Below are 15,617 nucleotides of genomic sequence, written 5' to 3'. Positions count from 1 at the left end.
ACAGTGCTCCTCTTGATTTATTGTTCTGTTCCTGAGCCCCTCTGCCCAAACTTCTCATCTCCTGACTGGTTTTGGAAGCTTTAGGGTCAGTCTGCTCTTTCTGGAGGCTGCACAGTCTATTATGCCCGAGAGCAATAATGGGAGTTTAATCAGGGTTGAGGATACAGTTAAATTAAACCAAACTCGTTAGCATTTCCTGGGCGCAAGTCCCTGACTCCTGCCACCTTGTTGACACACAGGAAAAAGAAGTGAGACATTCAGAGTTGTTGGCTACTGGAGATTTTGGAATGGGTCAAATGTCAACTGAAGAGTATGGATTGATTGAGCACATTCTTTAGTATGTGCTTTCCATTGTAATCTCACTGAACAACTTGCATGTAAGTGCTACTATCTCCATTGTACTGAAGCTCAGGGAGGCAAGGTGTCTTGCCTGAGGCCAACGGCTAATGAGCAGCAGTAGGGAGGTGTCAGTATGTCTAACTCCAAAGCTGGTTATGCTGTGTTGATTCCCAATCTTCTCCTTCAGACTCTGTCCGGGAAACACACTGCAAGGCCACCCTTGGAGCCACCAACTGATCCCAAACACAACGATCTTTTTATTGTACTGCTGTCGTGTGGCATTTCTGCAGTCATGCTGATTAGGCCAACCTTATCCCAGCTACCTGAAGGACAGTCATGATGGAGAAGAATGTTTGGGCTGCTTCTCTCTGTGGAGACTCATCTGACCAAAGCCCAATTTGATGAACGTTAAGGGCTGTAGGATCCACTCTTCCAACTAGGTCCGCCCTGCTCTGAAGACCCACCTTCTTTTGGCTGGAAAATGGTGAATCATTTTTCCCCCTTGCTGCTAAAAATGTCCATTGAGTGTGGGGCCTGCCTTCATGAGCCATGAATTACAAAAGCAGGTTCAAAAAAGCCTTCAGCAGAAATGAGGTTCTCAATCCAATTAGATCTCTAGGGTTGGCTTATAACACACTGGCTATCACTAAATTTCAAAAATGGGCTTTGCCACTTTCCAGGGCCAGCCTGCAAAATGCCTGGAGCTTTAATGACCTTCTCTGTCCATTAAGGGATCTGATAGACATGAAGTTTTATAAGGTAAGGACCAAAAATGGATCAGGCTTTCGATGCCAAAATTCCATTAAGCCTGCAATAAAGGATATAGCTGATCTATTTCGCAGATATATTTTAAGGTAGTGAAACCAAGTAAAATAATAAAACCTTTTAAATTTAATGTTTATTCTAGGGACTGATCATTTAAAAGAAAAAACTGTTCTTAATGTGGCTGGGTAATATGTTTTTCTGCTCTATTTTTCTTCAGAGGCCTAGTTACTTTTCTCTTTTCCCTGAGGGCAAAATAATTTTGCTATTACAGTATGTTGGCTCATGGGAATAGATATAGGGCCCTTGCTGGTTCTTTCTCTAGATGGACTTCTCTTTGCTTCTGTCACCAAAAGGGCCACAGGGGATGAAGCCCATCCCCCAGTTAGCCCTTACTATCCAGCCTGCCTGCTTAGTATCTGTTCCATCCTCTTTAACTGAAATGAAAAAGCATTTGTTTTGTTCTGAGTGTGTTACTAACCTTTATATGACTTTATAGAAGACGGGTTAAGGCAATGAGCTGAACATATCTGTCCCCTACCTTTCTAGTTCTCAAAGTGGTAGGAAAAGCTGCCAAAAAAGTAACTCCTTTGGGGCGCCTCAGTCGGTTGAGCGTCCAACTTCAGCTCAGGTCATGATCTTGTGGTTTGTGAGTTCGAGCCCCGTGTCGGGCTCTGTGCTGACAGCTCGGAGCCTGGAGCCTGCTTCGGATTCTGTGTCTCCCTCTCTCTCTGCCCCTCCCCTGCTTGTGCTCTGTCTCTGTCTCTCAAAAATGTTAAATGTAAAAAAAAATAATAACTCTTTTGATACAAGGATAGATTCCATCACCAGAGAGCCAGAAATTTTGGTCCTGGAATGTGAGAGAGCACATGGTTATATTTTGAGAGAAACGAGACGGCAGAAAATGTAGGTGCCAAGCGGCCACGGGAGAACATCACTGTGAGAGGTAAAAGTGATTTCGGTGATGCTCCAAGTTCATCTGAGTTTCGATGTTTGGGCGCAGGTGGAGGATCAGCAAAGCTGGCTTTAACCAGGGTTGTATTTGCCAAGGGTCTCTGGTGGTGAGAGACAGGAAAAGAGGACGGGGCCATGTGTGCACAGAGTTGAGAGTGACAGTCTCTAGAATCTCATTTGAAAGGGTGAGAAGTGACAAAGGGGTGTGTTCAGGGGTCTGGGGTCCTAGCGGGGGGTCAGGACTGGTTGACGACTGATACCAGGAGTGGCCGTAGTGATCAGACGGACAGTCAGGTGTTTAAACGTGAGCTGCTGGAGGTGGTGTAGCTACAGGTCACGAGAAGATCTAGGATGGGGCCATGAGAGTCGCTGTTTGCACAGACAGGTAGAGGATATCACTGCTAAGTATGGAGGACCAGGGACACTGTCCTCCTGAGCAAAGCTGAAAACCCCAGGGAAGGCAGACCAAACCCAAACGACAGCAAAACTTGGTCACCACCACCACTAAAATGCAGCCATATGCTGTTCAATATGAATGCACCGAAAATAAAAAAAACCCAAGAAGGTTACAAGGAAAAAGAACAGGCAACTTCTGACCAAAGAAAAGCCACGCACAGGAATACGGATCGCTGGTAAAGATAATGTCTCTGGGGGAAGCATTCGATGAGAAAAAGAGTCATTTCAATTTGGGAAAATTTACAGTTCACAAAGGACGTGTAATCAGGGATGAATCTTGATGTTCTTAACAATGTAGACTTGAAATATGCAAAAAATCAAATGATTTAAGAGAAACAGATAAATTCGTACGCTGGCAAACATTAGTGAGTCAGACACCATAATGGGCATGATTCCTACACAGAAGTTATGAGTGTGCTTATTTTATTTGTACAGACATTATGCACATGTACATAATTTGTTCTTATTTTAGAATCTGCGAACATCTTTGAGAAGGAGTTACTGAACATTGTGCAAACGACAGACAGCACTTAAGTTCCCATTAGCTACCAGAAGAAAATTCAAAGTTTATTAACGAGTAGCTGATTGTCTTTATCGCACCGAGGCTTACGTCTTAACACCCAAGAAGGAAGGAGTGAAATCTGCCTCAGTACTTCCATGGAATTCCTTCTCGAAGTTTGATTCAATTCCTGTTCATGTGTAAGACATAAGCCTTATGCCATGAAATTCCCATTTTAACTGGTTGTCGGCTGTAAGTTAATATGCAGACTTATTTTGCTTCTCCCCCTCCACGCTTGTGCACAATGCTTTGAATGTTCTGTGTTTTCCTTGCCTTTGATTGCCAATCCATCCCGGGCTCTCATTTCCTCCTCTCCTGCCTTTTGGCCGGCATAATTTTGGAACTTAAAAAAAAAAAAAATGCATCCTCTGTCTTTTCTCATAGGCTCCATTTGCATTTTAGTCGATTTTGGACATTTTTTCTACGATGTATTCAATATGCTTTATTTCCTGTTTTTATAAGCTTTATATAACTTCAGAAAAATGTGATCCAAGGCATGTCTGGGTGAGAGGTGGCTGTTATTTTTTTACTGTAACATGGAAGATATTGACCTGCAGTGTCTACACTGGGCATAACTGTTTGCAGAGTTGTCTTTTTTCCTTTTAATTTTGTTTTTGAGAGAGCACGAGCCAGGGAGAGGGGCAGAGGGAGAGGGAGAGCAAGAATTTCAAGCAGGTTCCTCGTTCAGCTCAGAGTCCGACATGGGGCTCCATCCCATGACTCTGGGATTGTGACCTGAGCTGAAATCAAGAATCGGAGGCTCAACCGACTGAGCCACCCCTGCAGAGTTGACTTTAGATGACTGTGACCAGAGGTATTTTCCAGGGTTCTTCATCTTGGTCAGCTGGGTGCCCAGGAAGGCAGCTGGTAGGACATGCAGGCAATTAGCGTGTATACACTGAACACTCTATCATTTCCAAACCAAAAGGTGAGATTATTTCTGCTATCCTTCCATTGGCCCCACCTCCTCGTTTTCCATGTTAACCCTACAGGTGACCTGTGAGCAATGTGAGTTTGAACTATGTGGGTCCACCTATATGTGGTGTCTTTTCAATTAATATAGTACAGTCCTATAAATGTATTTTCTCTTGTGGCTGTCTTCATAACATTTTCTTCTTCCTAGCTTCCTCCTCTGTAAGAATGCAGCTTATAGTACATACAACATACAAACTACATGTTAATCGGCTGTTTGTGTTATTGTTAAGGGTTCCAGTCAACAGTGGGCTATTAGTCGTGAAGTTTTTGGAGGAGTCAGTTACATGTGGATTTTTGACTGCATGGGAGGTCAGTGCCCTCAACCCCTACATTGTTCAAGGGTCAACTGTAGTTGATTTTACTCAATAAAATGCATAAATTGTAAGTGTTCAGCACAAGGAATTTTGACAAATGTATGCACCCTGATTACAACATAAAACAATTCCATCATTCTGGAAAGTTCTTTCATATTTCTTTCTAGTCAATTCCTATTCTCATAGACCTCAACTACAGGTAATCACTGACCTGCTTTCTGTCATATAATTCAGTTTTCTATGCTTAAGAACTTCCTATAAATGTACATATGTATACATATGTATACTTTTATTTATGCATCATTTTACTCAGTGTATTGTTTTTGAGATTTATCTATATTATGTATATCAGTAGTGTATTCTTTTATTTATTTATTTTTTTGCTCTGTAGTATGCCTGTATGAATGTACCACAATTTGTTGACCCATTTTTCTTTTTTTTAAATTTTTAAATGTTTATTTATTTTTGAGAGAGAGAGAGACAGACAGACAGAGACAGAACACAAGCAGGGGAGGGGCATAGAGAGAGGGAAACACAGAATTAGAAGCAGACTCCAGGCTCTGATCTGTCTGCACAGAGCCCGATGTGGGGTTTGAACCCATGAATGGCAAGATCATGAACTGAGCTGAAGTGGGACGTTCAACTGATTGAGCCACTCTACCCCGACCCATTTTTCTATTGATGGACATCTGGGCTATTTTCAAATTTTTCTTTTTTTTTTTTTCGAGTTTATTTATTTTGAGACAGAGAGAGACTGAGAGAAAGGGTGGTGGGTGGTGGTGAGGCAGAGTGTGCACCAGCAGGGGAGGGGCAGAGAGAAAGGGAGAGAGAGAGAGAGAATCCCAAGAAGGCTCTGCACTGTCAGCACACAGCCCGACGTGGGGTTGGAACTCACGAACCATGACCTGAGCTGAAGTCAAGAGTCTGACACTTAACCGACCAAGCCACCCAAGTGCTCCCAATTTTTTTTCTTTTTATTCATAAAGCTGCTATTGATGGACAGGTCTTTTTAGGAACATATACATTTGCTTCTCTTGGTCTATATCTAGCAGTGTTATTGCTAGGCCACAGGGTAGATGAATATTTAAATGTATCAGAGAATGCCAGTGTTTTCAAAATGATCGTACAGTTTTAAACTCTCACCAGCAATGTGTGAGAGTTCTAATTGTTCCATGTCCTTGTCAACACTTAGTAGAGTTAGTTTTTAATTTTAGCTATTATTGTAATTGGGTAAAGGTATCTCATTGCGGTTTTACTTTGTACTTCCTTGATGGCTAAAGATGTTGAGCACCATTTCATATGCCTATTGAGTGTCTTTGTCCATTCTGGATTGTATAATGAGAGTGCCACAGACTGGGTGCCTTAACTGCTAACATTTAGTTTTTATAGTTCTGGAGACTTGGAAGAGACCATTTCCTGGCTTGTAGAGAGCCATTTTCTTGCTGTATCCTCGCATGCGAGGGAGAAAGAGAGATAGACACATAGAGGGATAGAGAAATAAAGATGGGGCCGGCTCTTGTGTTCCTTCTTATAAAGGGCGTTAACTAATCACCTCCTAATGACCAATCACCACCCTTGGTCCCACCTTCTAATACCATCACACTGGAAAATTTCAATACATGAAATTTGGGGCGTGGGTAGTGACACAAATATTTGTAACATTGAGCATTTGAATATTTTGTTTTGGTGAAGTATCTAAGTCTTAAACCATTTTTGTTGTGTTATTTATATTTTTAATATTTCATTTCCTTTTGAAGAGTTTAAATAATTAATATCCTCTAATCAAGAGCCAAGTTGATACCTGGATTACCACAGGCTTTCAGGTGTAATATCTTAATCAGTATGATAAACTGCTGAGGTCAATTTATTTTTCTCATTTTACAGGATAGGATGCTAAGCCTCCTATCGAAAATCTCTCTCAAAGTTGAAACTTTCTGACTTGAAGTATATGGCCCCTGGTATTCAGTTTCACCAGATTTCACCAAGAAAAAAGTGGAAGGAAGACATCACAGAAGAAAATTCATTATCCTTGATACTGGTCCTGGCTTTTTTTCTTTTTAAGTAGTGTTCAAAAAAATAATCGTTTATTTTAGATTACTTAGATATTTACAGAAAAGTTGTAAAGCTAATGCAGAGAAAATTACCATATATCCAACTAGTCCTGTTTTTTTTTTTAAAGCTTTATAGAGATGAAAGTCATGTGCCCTACAACTCATCCATTTACAACGAAATAGTTTTTAGTAAATTCACATATACGTGATGTGCAACCACTACCACAGTCAGTTGTGAGACATTTCAGCATCTCAAAAAGAAACTCCATGCACTTTACTTATCACCCTCCACCCCTAAGCAACCACTGATCTGCTTCTGTCTCTGCAGAGTAATCAGTCCTGGCTGTTTCGTGTGAATCGTGTCATTCAGTACGTGGTTTCTTGTTACTGGCTTCTTTCAGTCCTGGCTGTCCTAAAGCTTCGGCGGTCGCTACCTCCACCGGGCACTCTGCAAACTCTGGTCCCCTTGCAGTCAGCTGTGCAGAAGGGATGTGTGTGCCGTTGCTAGGTCACGCTCTTTGAGAGCAAAACCAAACCAAATCTCCCTCATCCTCTCGCTCTTTTCTCATACTTGGGCTGAATGAGGAGAATTCTAAAGGTCTAGGCGAAGGGGAAAGCAGAAGACAGGAGGGGCCTGGGACCCTGAATGAGGAGCAGAACCCTCTCCCGGTCCCTGGGCTCCCTGAACAGTGGCCTGGGCTCTAAACAAATGTTTACTGTGTAAAAGTAGCTCTTGCGGGTTTAAGGGTTACCTGCTACAGCAATCGGTCTTATCTACCTTTCCTTCTAAAGTGTTCTGTGAAAGCCCATGAACATGTGTACTTCTAGTGTAGCAAAAACTCTGATCACACTGGTCTTTTTATTAAGGTGTTGTAGACTGGCCACTCACCCAAGACTAAGAATTAAGAATCATGATACCTTTGGGGCGCCTGGGTGGCTCAGTCGTTTGAGCGTCCGACTTCGGCTCTGGTCATGATCTCTCGATCTGTGATTTTGAGCCCCGCCTCGGGCTCTGTGCTGACAGCTCAGAGCCTGGAGCCTGCTTCACATTCTGTGTCTCCCTCTCTCTCTGTTCCTCCCCCGCTCATGCTCTGTCTCTCTCTCTCTCAGTCAAAAATAAATAAAACATTAAAAAAAATTAAAAAGAAAAAGAATCATGATACCTTTTTGATGGTGTCCTGGCATAGTGCACCAGCACACATTTTTTTGTCATTTCCAAGCAGTCTTAAAAACAGATCTCTCCTAAACTTAGTTATCTTATTTAGTTGGAAAGAGCCAGAGAAGGCATTCTTAGGGAATAAATCACATATATCCCCAAACATTTCTCAATGTTCTTATAAAGGATCCTTCAAGCTTAGTGTTTATTTCACTGCCTTTGCTCCATAATCTCCGAGCCCGGAGGAGGCTCCTTAGGAAACATGAGGAACAGAGCTGTGTGAACAGGGCATTTCATGAATTATAAAAATCTGTTCAGTTCTAAAGATCAAAACTTCTACCCATCTGGGGTATATAAATCCTATACATAGAATTTATGAGGGAGGTTATCTTGAATTATGTGTTGGGTGTTGGGTTTGGCACATAATAAATATAAATGATCCCCACAGGACAGTAGATTAACATCCAGGGAGAAAAAAATCAGGCATCTGTGAAATTTAAATGGGAAGATGCCCTACTTTTCTCAGAGAAAAAAGAGCTTACAATCTTCTGGAGATAGAATAATGATCCTTGTATAAGCTCCCTACTAACTCTTCCCCATGAGAGGAGAGATTTATCTGCTCAGTGATATTTGGAAAAGGAGCTGATACTAGGTTTACTCTTCTGGATCTTCTCATTTTCTTTTCTTTCTGCCCCCAAAGGTACCTTCCACTGTCTACTGGACAGTTGGCTGGCAGTGCTGTGGGGGTCTTGTGGACGGCCAGCTGCCTGAGAGACTGCTGGATGAATCTGTCCAATTTTGAGGGGAGATGTAAGGAAGCCAATGGAGCCTGGCTGTCTAAGCCACCTAGCCATCTAGCAGATGCACACCTAGTATATCACATGTGATATACAACTCAGTGACTACCTAAAGATTCCTTGCCATGTGCAAAATTGCACCGAGACTATGTGTAACTTCAAAAGAACAATGGCATTTTTGAGTCGTCTTAAGTAGATAGATGCTTCTTGAAAAGAGGGACAAACTTGCATGAAAGGTAAAATTAGCCAAAGATGGAATGGAAGTAAGGGTTAGGTGATATGGAAAGACAGTTCTAATAGGAGTTCAGTGCTAGGGGATGCTGTTGTAGACTGGAATATTTCTGAAGATTGAACATGGCCCTGCAGATGAGTGTATTTCTTAGATGGGTGTAAGTTTATACATAAAAAGACAAAAAACAAAAACAAAAACAAAAAAAACCCAAAAAGCCTTTTCAATATATTTCAATGTATGTGGCTTTAGTTTTACAGAAGTTATTTCTGGTCCCCCCTTATTTTGTCCTTTTAGTTGTGGGTTCTCCATGGCGTATAAGAAATGATATAGCCAAATACACAAAGCAAATCTAAGGACTTCATGTTGATGTGTATTTCTGTGTTTAAAAATAATAATAACCTGGGGCACAGGGTGGCTCAATCATCTGAGTGTCCGACTCTTGATTTCAGCTCAGGTCTTGATCCCAGGGTTGTGGGATCAAGCCCCACATTGGGTTCCACACCAAGCTTGCAGCCTGCTTAGGATTCTCTCTCCCTCTCCCTCTCTTTCTCTCTCACTCTGCTGTGTGTTCCTGCTCATGCTTGCTCTCTCTCTCTCTAATAAATCATCATCATCATCATCATCACCTGTGTTTTTAAAATTTTCATATCACACCAATGTCAAGGATGTGTTAATGGGAACAATGTGAGAGTTGACATGATCATCAGTCTTTCTCATCTTTATGTTCTTCATTGTGTGGTTTTCTCTACATCTCTCCTCCACCTCGTTTGCTGTGTAATGTGTCATTCTTTAAAAGAGACTTTCCAGGACATCACAAATCAAGAAAAGAATGAATAGAGCCTGAAGAAAGCAAGTGGTAAGAATGGATGTGAGCATAGGATATGACCCCAAGGGTGGGATTGTGAAAGCTCTTGTTCCTGAGATGGCCTTTGCCCTTTGGTTTGCCAACATCTTGAATGGCTTTGTGGGTGTACCACATCACTTCTGGTTCTAATTTCCATCAATCACCTGAGTGCTGGCCAACATCTGTTCAACTAATCATATGGCCTTAATACACCTTAAAGAAGCACATTGAAACAAAGGAAAGTTGTAACACATGGTGCTGTGTCTCAGAACAATTCCCCAGCAGTGTCACTGGGAGAGGGGTGCCTTCGTGGGGGCAGGAAGAGAGCCTCCTGCTGGAAGTCCTGGGCATCACACCCTGTCCCTGCTGACCAGCTTGCGTCTGCTCTCTGTTACTTTTCTTTCCCCTTCTCAAACTTCACAGACATGTAGTTGGGTCAGAAGGCACCGGCCTTGAGCACCTGTAAGACTGATCCCAATGCGGGGAGCTCAGGATTCTTGCCAACCAAGTCAGTGCTCGGTTTTGAGCCCCTCTTACCTTAGGTACAGGGGCATTTGTGGCAGCTTCCTGAGGCGTGTTCCTGAGATTGTGCTTCTGCACCAATTGTTGGAGAAGAGGGGGTGGAATCTACTTTTCTTGACTGTGGTACTGTCTTCCACAAGTAGGAGTGTTTTGCCTTTTGCCCTAATATCAGGCACATGTGCCTTTAGGTTTATTAGGGAGTATGAAATGAAAATGTAAACCTCATAGAAGCCAAGGGTATTTGGTGGCTCACTGATATTCTTGATGAAATTATGCTTTCTTTTAATTTAGATTGATTTTTAAAGAAATGGAATAACGTTAAACCTCTGTGTTATCCAACATTTGAGGCTAAGGGCTCTTATTCGGCTTTGCTATATTCCACAGAAAGCAAGGATTTTGCCTTCTACACACCACTCAGTCCTTCTGAGCATCTAGTTTCATGGAACTAAAAGACACTCACTAAATTCCAAATGTTTCAATGACGTTTCAGGCTTTGTGTCAGTTGCTTATCTAATATTCCTGGGAGTTGCTTGTCTAATATTCTCTCCTTTTTTCTTACTGAGAGAATCAGAGTTTGCTGGGTTGGCAACCTGTATGGCTTGTGATATAGTTCTAGCCAAAGAGATATTAACAGAAGTCACTGGATGGGGCTCTGGGAAAAGAAATATAAAAGGGATTGTCTCAACTGACATATATCCTTTTGCTCTTGGCCCTTCCATCTTCCTTTTACCTAGAATGGCCATTGTAATTGTTGGTGCTTCAACAGCCATCTTGGGACCATGAAGACACTACAAGACTGAAAACTATGTGCTAAGGAAAGAGGAGCCTGCATCTTGATGGTATTATAGAAATTACATGCCAGCCATCAATTTCTCATCTCTACACTTCTTATAAGTCCTGCTACTTGTCTTTTTCTGTTACCTTGCAGCAAAACTCAATTCCTGACTGATAAAATACAAAATTTTCAGATTACTTAGAGATAAAACAGAAAAATGAATGTTTGGCATGAAAAGTTTTTTTTTTTTTTCTTTTTTTTTTTTCACACAGTAGTTTGGCGAAATTCTAAATTTAAACCTTGAGGATAAGGCATGTCCTATCTCTCTGAAAGTCTAATATACCATCAAGGAGATCTAGCTTAAAAAAAAATTAGTAATCCTTTCAATTTTAATTTAGCCTGGGGAAAAAACCTTTTGCTTTGGTTTAGTTGTCATTATATGCATGTGAATCCTATGTTACTTGAAGTTTCATGGAGGGGAAAGCATGCAGTTCCATGGAAAGAGTAAGGGCTTTGGCATCTAGCAGACTTAGGTCTGAATCTTGACTTTTCTATAAAATAGCTGTGTACTTTTAAACCCATTATTAGATCTTTCTCAGCCTCAGGTTTCTGATCTGGGAAATGAGTAAGGCGTCAGGTTAAAAGGGAAGAATCTGTAAAATAGCACACTGAAGGGACTCAGTGAAGTATCTGGTACCATGTATGATTATTACCCTGTGTTTTTATCTTGGTTTTCATTCTGTCACTCAACAAATGTTTGCTGAACATCTACTATGTGCCAAGACTGTGTTAGAGATTCAGTTCTTTGACTCTCTTGAGTTTGCTTCAGGTGGAATTACAGCTCCAGGGCTGAGTGTCAGAAGGACTGATATTTGATCCATTTATTTATTTTTAATTTTATTTATTCTGAGAGAGAGAGAGAGAGAGAAAGAGAGAGAGACAGAGAGAGACAGAAAGAGACAGGGCAGGGAAAGGACAAAGAGAGAGAGAAGAGGAAGAGAGAGAATCCCAAGCAGGCTCTGCACTGACAGCGCATAGCCCGATGTGGGGCTCGAAGCCATGGACTTGCAAGATCATGACATGAGCTGAGATCAAGAGTCAGACCCTTAACGGACTGAGCCACCGGGGCGCCCCAGATGTTTGATCCATTTAAAAGCCCATTGGCAGTAATGAGGGGAGAGTGGGTTTTAGAGCTTGTCACAAGGTTTCAGTCATGAAACTGAACTGAAATCTTAGTGGCATGGTGAGGTTTGGTGATTACCATCCAAAACCAGATAGAAGGGCTAGCTAGGGGTGGGTCTGGTGGACACAGTCAGTATTTGGAAGCAAGAGCAAAACTTTGAAATTTCATCTGGAAAAAGCTGAACTTCACCAGGAAACAGAATGGGTTTCAGTGTACAGAGCCCCTGAAAACTGAAATGAAATAGGGCTCGTTTCCTTGTGACTCCAGCCCCCATTGCCAATTTCATGTGTCCCACAGATGTGAGGCCAAGTACCTGAAAATCTTTAAAGCCAATGGATTATTTATAAGAAAGCACATAGTTTACCCAAGTCAGTGCCTGAGTCTTCAATACATCTTTCCTCAGTTACCTCTTGATGAACTTGGCCAACTGTGTGAACTCTCAAATGGTCGGCAAATTTGAGGTTGTTCAATATATATTCCTTGTGGATCATGACATGAAATAAATATTTAGAAGAGAGACTTTGGAAAAATTACAGAAAATATACCTTTTGAGAAATTATTATTCGTCCCCCCCCCCCCCATTCAGCAAGACCCTGGGCTCAAGGGACTTGCAATTATAGAGCAGCCATAAGAGCGGCTCATATATGCTGAACAGTTCTCAAGTGCGGGACTTTATGTGGCTTGTTATTTATCTTTAATCCTGAGCATTAATAGCTGTCTTTCATGAACACAAAAGTCAACATTGCTTCCCTGGGGAACAGTGTGCCCCAGTGTGGAAAGAATAGGGTCACTGGCATCAATAAGACTTGAGTTTGATTCCTGACTGTATAACTTTGAACACATTGTTGGACATCCCTCAACCATAGGCAATTAATTACTTTCCATGGTTTTTCCCACTTTTAAATGAGTAAACCTAATCTGTCTGAGTTGGAGATCAGTTCAAGATCACACAGCTAGTTGATAGAAGGCAACGCTTTCCCACACACTTCTGCACAGATGTTAAAGACCCCATGGATCACAGAGGGATAGAAGACACCCTCCATTTACACAGGGATTCAGAGAGGTGAACTGGATGCCCCAGTTATGGCAGGCGTCAGAGCTCCAGCCAGGTGTCTGCCTTCACAGTGTCACAAGAGGGACATGCGAGGAAGAAAACAAAAAGCTCACCAGTATCTCACCTTCATGTGTTCATTTTCTGGCTCTGGACTGGAACGTGAATCAGGATAAGATCTGGGTGAGATCCATTTGACCAGTTTCCAATATCTCACATTTCTACAAGAAGTACGGATGTTTTCTCCTGGGCTGGAGCAACTGCTGTTGGATTATCAGGTTGTGTTTACATTTTTCCCTTATCTCCACAGCATCGTTTGGGGCTCCAGCTCCCACTCTGCTCTCCTGGGATAAGCTCTTGCCATTTAACTCTTTTCATTGTCCACACGCTTTCCCCTCACCCTCTCTGTACCTCTGTTGTTTTCTTTGTTATCAGTTACCTGCTTTCTGCCTCAATGGCTATTTGTGTAATTCCTTGCTTTGTGTTTCCTGGTGAGTACAAAGATTATCTCCTAAATATCTGTGCCTACTGGGGATCAGCATTTGTGATCCTTATCTTTCTGTTGAGGAAAATACTTCTTCTCCAGCCTCTCAGTCTGGATTCCAGAGTCTATCTTTTCTCTCCTAATAGTGAAAGTTCTGGGTTTTCAGTGGTTTAGAAGACCAGTTCCGGTAGATCCTCTGTAGCCCAAAAAACATTTTCTCTTCGAGCCCCAGAACTGTGTTTTATGGAATTTTCTTTTTAAAAGCAGAACAAAGAGCGGTTGCAACTGCCAGTTCCTTGGCTCTGGTTGTTTCGTTTTAGGCCCTAAATGGTAACCAGACACTGACTCAAATTCCGTGGCCCCATGACCGCCCCCCCCCCCTTTCCCTTTTCCTCTTGAGGTTCATTATTTGCTCCAAATTAAAACGTTCTGGTTGGAATGAGTGAGTATAAAGAGACAGGGCAGCAGGGAGCTCTGGTTGTACGGAGGGATTATATCTCTGGGAGGCCTTCCTCGCCGGTCTCTGATATGATTAATCGGCCGAAAGGACCATGGCTTTGTAGTTTGAGGAGATCAGTTTTGAAAAGAAGTCTGCTTTCGTTACCCGTGACAGTTGGGTTTTATAAATAATTTCTCAGAATACTGGAGACAATTCAGAGGTTTCGTCTTTACCCAAATGTGAATTCATTCATCTGTTCATGGACTCTCTCATTCATTCATTCATTCATCCTACAAATGTTGATTGTGTGGCTACCATGCTTCAGGCATTGCGCTTGGCTCTGAGGACTCTAGGGTGAGCAACAGCACTGGCCTCTGCTCTCTCAAGTCTGACAGCAAAGCGAGGGTGAGAAATACAATGCCAATAATCATGTGTGTAAGTGAACACTTACCAACTGAGATGGGTGCCTTGGAGGAAAGCAGGGCTGTCCCCCGCCAGGCCAGGCTGCATCTGCACAGCACAGTTGTGCTCTGGATGAAGCTAACATATGAGACGTGAGAAGCAGTTCACTGAGCAATGGTTGGGAGTGGGGTTTGCATATCCTTCTAGTGGAGCATGTTCCCATTCCCGTAAGAGGGAATGACATGTGCCAAGACCCCATGGAGGAATGACCTTGGTGTATGAGAAGTGAACGTAGGCCAGACAGGCTGGGTTTCTGAGTGTTGATGGGGGTGGTGGAGCAACAGGGACCCCATGCTGGGCCCAGATGAGAGGTTTAGTCTTGGTCCTTGGAGTTGCTGATGGGTCCTGCGCCATGAAATAATATGGTTAAATTTGCATTTTGAGAAGATCACTCCTGTTTTGGTGCCGAGAATTTTCAGAGGCCAGAGTGGATCCGTTCAGTCATTGTGAAATGTGTATTGCGCTCCAACCAGGGCTAGGACCCTGGGCACCAAGGTCGCTGTTCTGACAGGATTATAGTCTGGTGAGAGAGGACAGATAATCAGCTAACACAGAGATTAAGAAAAACCAATCAACTATTGGTGATAAGTGCAATAAAAAAAGAAAGTCAACCAAGAAGCATATGACAGACAGCATGGGTCGATGGTGGTAGGGGGCGCTACATTCACCAGTTCCACTGGGTATGCAGGGAAGGCCTCTCTGAAGAGATGAGATTTTCCTCTGCAAGTACAGGATTTCCCCCTTTTTGGGTTTTGGTCTTGCCTAGAACAGAGCCGATCACCTTACCAGCTCTTTAAATGCTTGTCCATATGTGTTGACTCTATAAATGGACATCTGGATGCCCCTAATTTTCCTTGACCTTCATGCAGTCATGGAGTATGTGAGCTTGAAGGAATTTTCTAGATCATCTGTTTCACCTCTGCCATCTTATAGGCAACAAAGCAGAAGCCTGAAGAGGTAATGTTCAGGGGGTTAACAACCACATCATCCTGGTATCCAGGCTGCCTGACCCTGGGGCCAAGAGCCCCCTACCACACCATTTGGTTCTCTTGGTAAGAATGGGGGCACAGCTGTGCTCACTGAGGTCATACAGCCTATTTCCAAAGCACTTTTCACTCTTGGGTGTGTAGGAGGCTCCAAATACCTGCAGAAAATGATTAATGGTCTTTTTTTTCCTCCCCCCTGGCATCTCCTAATGCAAAAATTCTTGGACAGCAATCAATTTAATTTAGACTACAGAAAGTGCTACTTTTTTTTCCAAT

The 15,617-nt window shown here is 42.5% G+C and overlaps 1 long non-coding RNA gene across 1 annotated transcript; it reads left to right on the top strand.

Moving 5' to 3' along the window:
- Positions 1–242: 242 nt before the first annotated feature.
- On the top strand, positions 243–3,694 carry LOC123593230. The gene is made up of 3 exons (XR_006710202.1): positions 243–377; positions 527–823; positions 2,984–3,694. It is a non-coding gene; the product is annotated as an uncharacterized LOC123593230 (long non-coding RNA).
- Positions 3,695–15,617: the final 11,923 nt, after the last annotated feature.

The sequence above is a fragment of the Leopardus geoffroyi genome, chromosome D4 (assembly GCF_018350155.1).
Source record: "Leopardus geoffroyi isolate Oge1 chromosome D4, O.geoffroyi_Oge1_pat1.0, whole genome shotgun sequence".
NCBI classification, from domain to species: Eukaryota; Metazoa; Chordata; class Mammalia; order Carnivora; family Felidae; genus Leopardus; species Leopardus geoffroyi.
The sequence above is the reverse complement of the archived record's forward strand: the minus strand, read 5'-3'. Positions and strand labels throughout refer to the sequence as shown.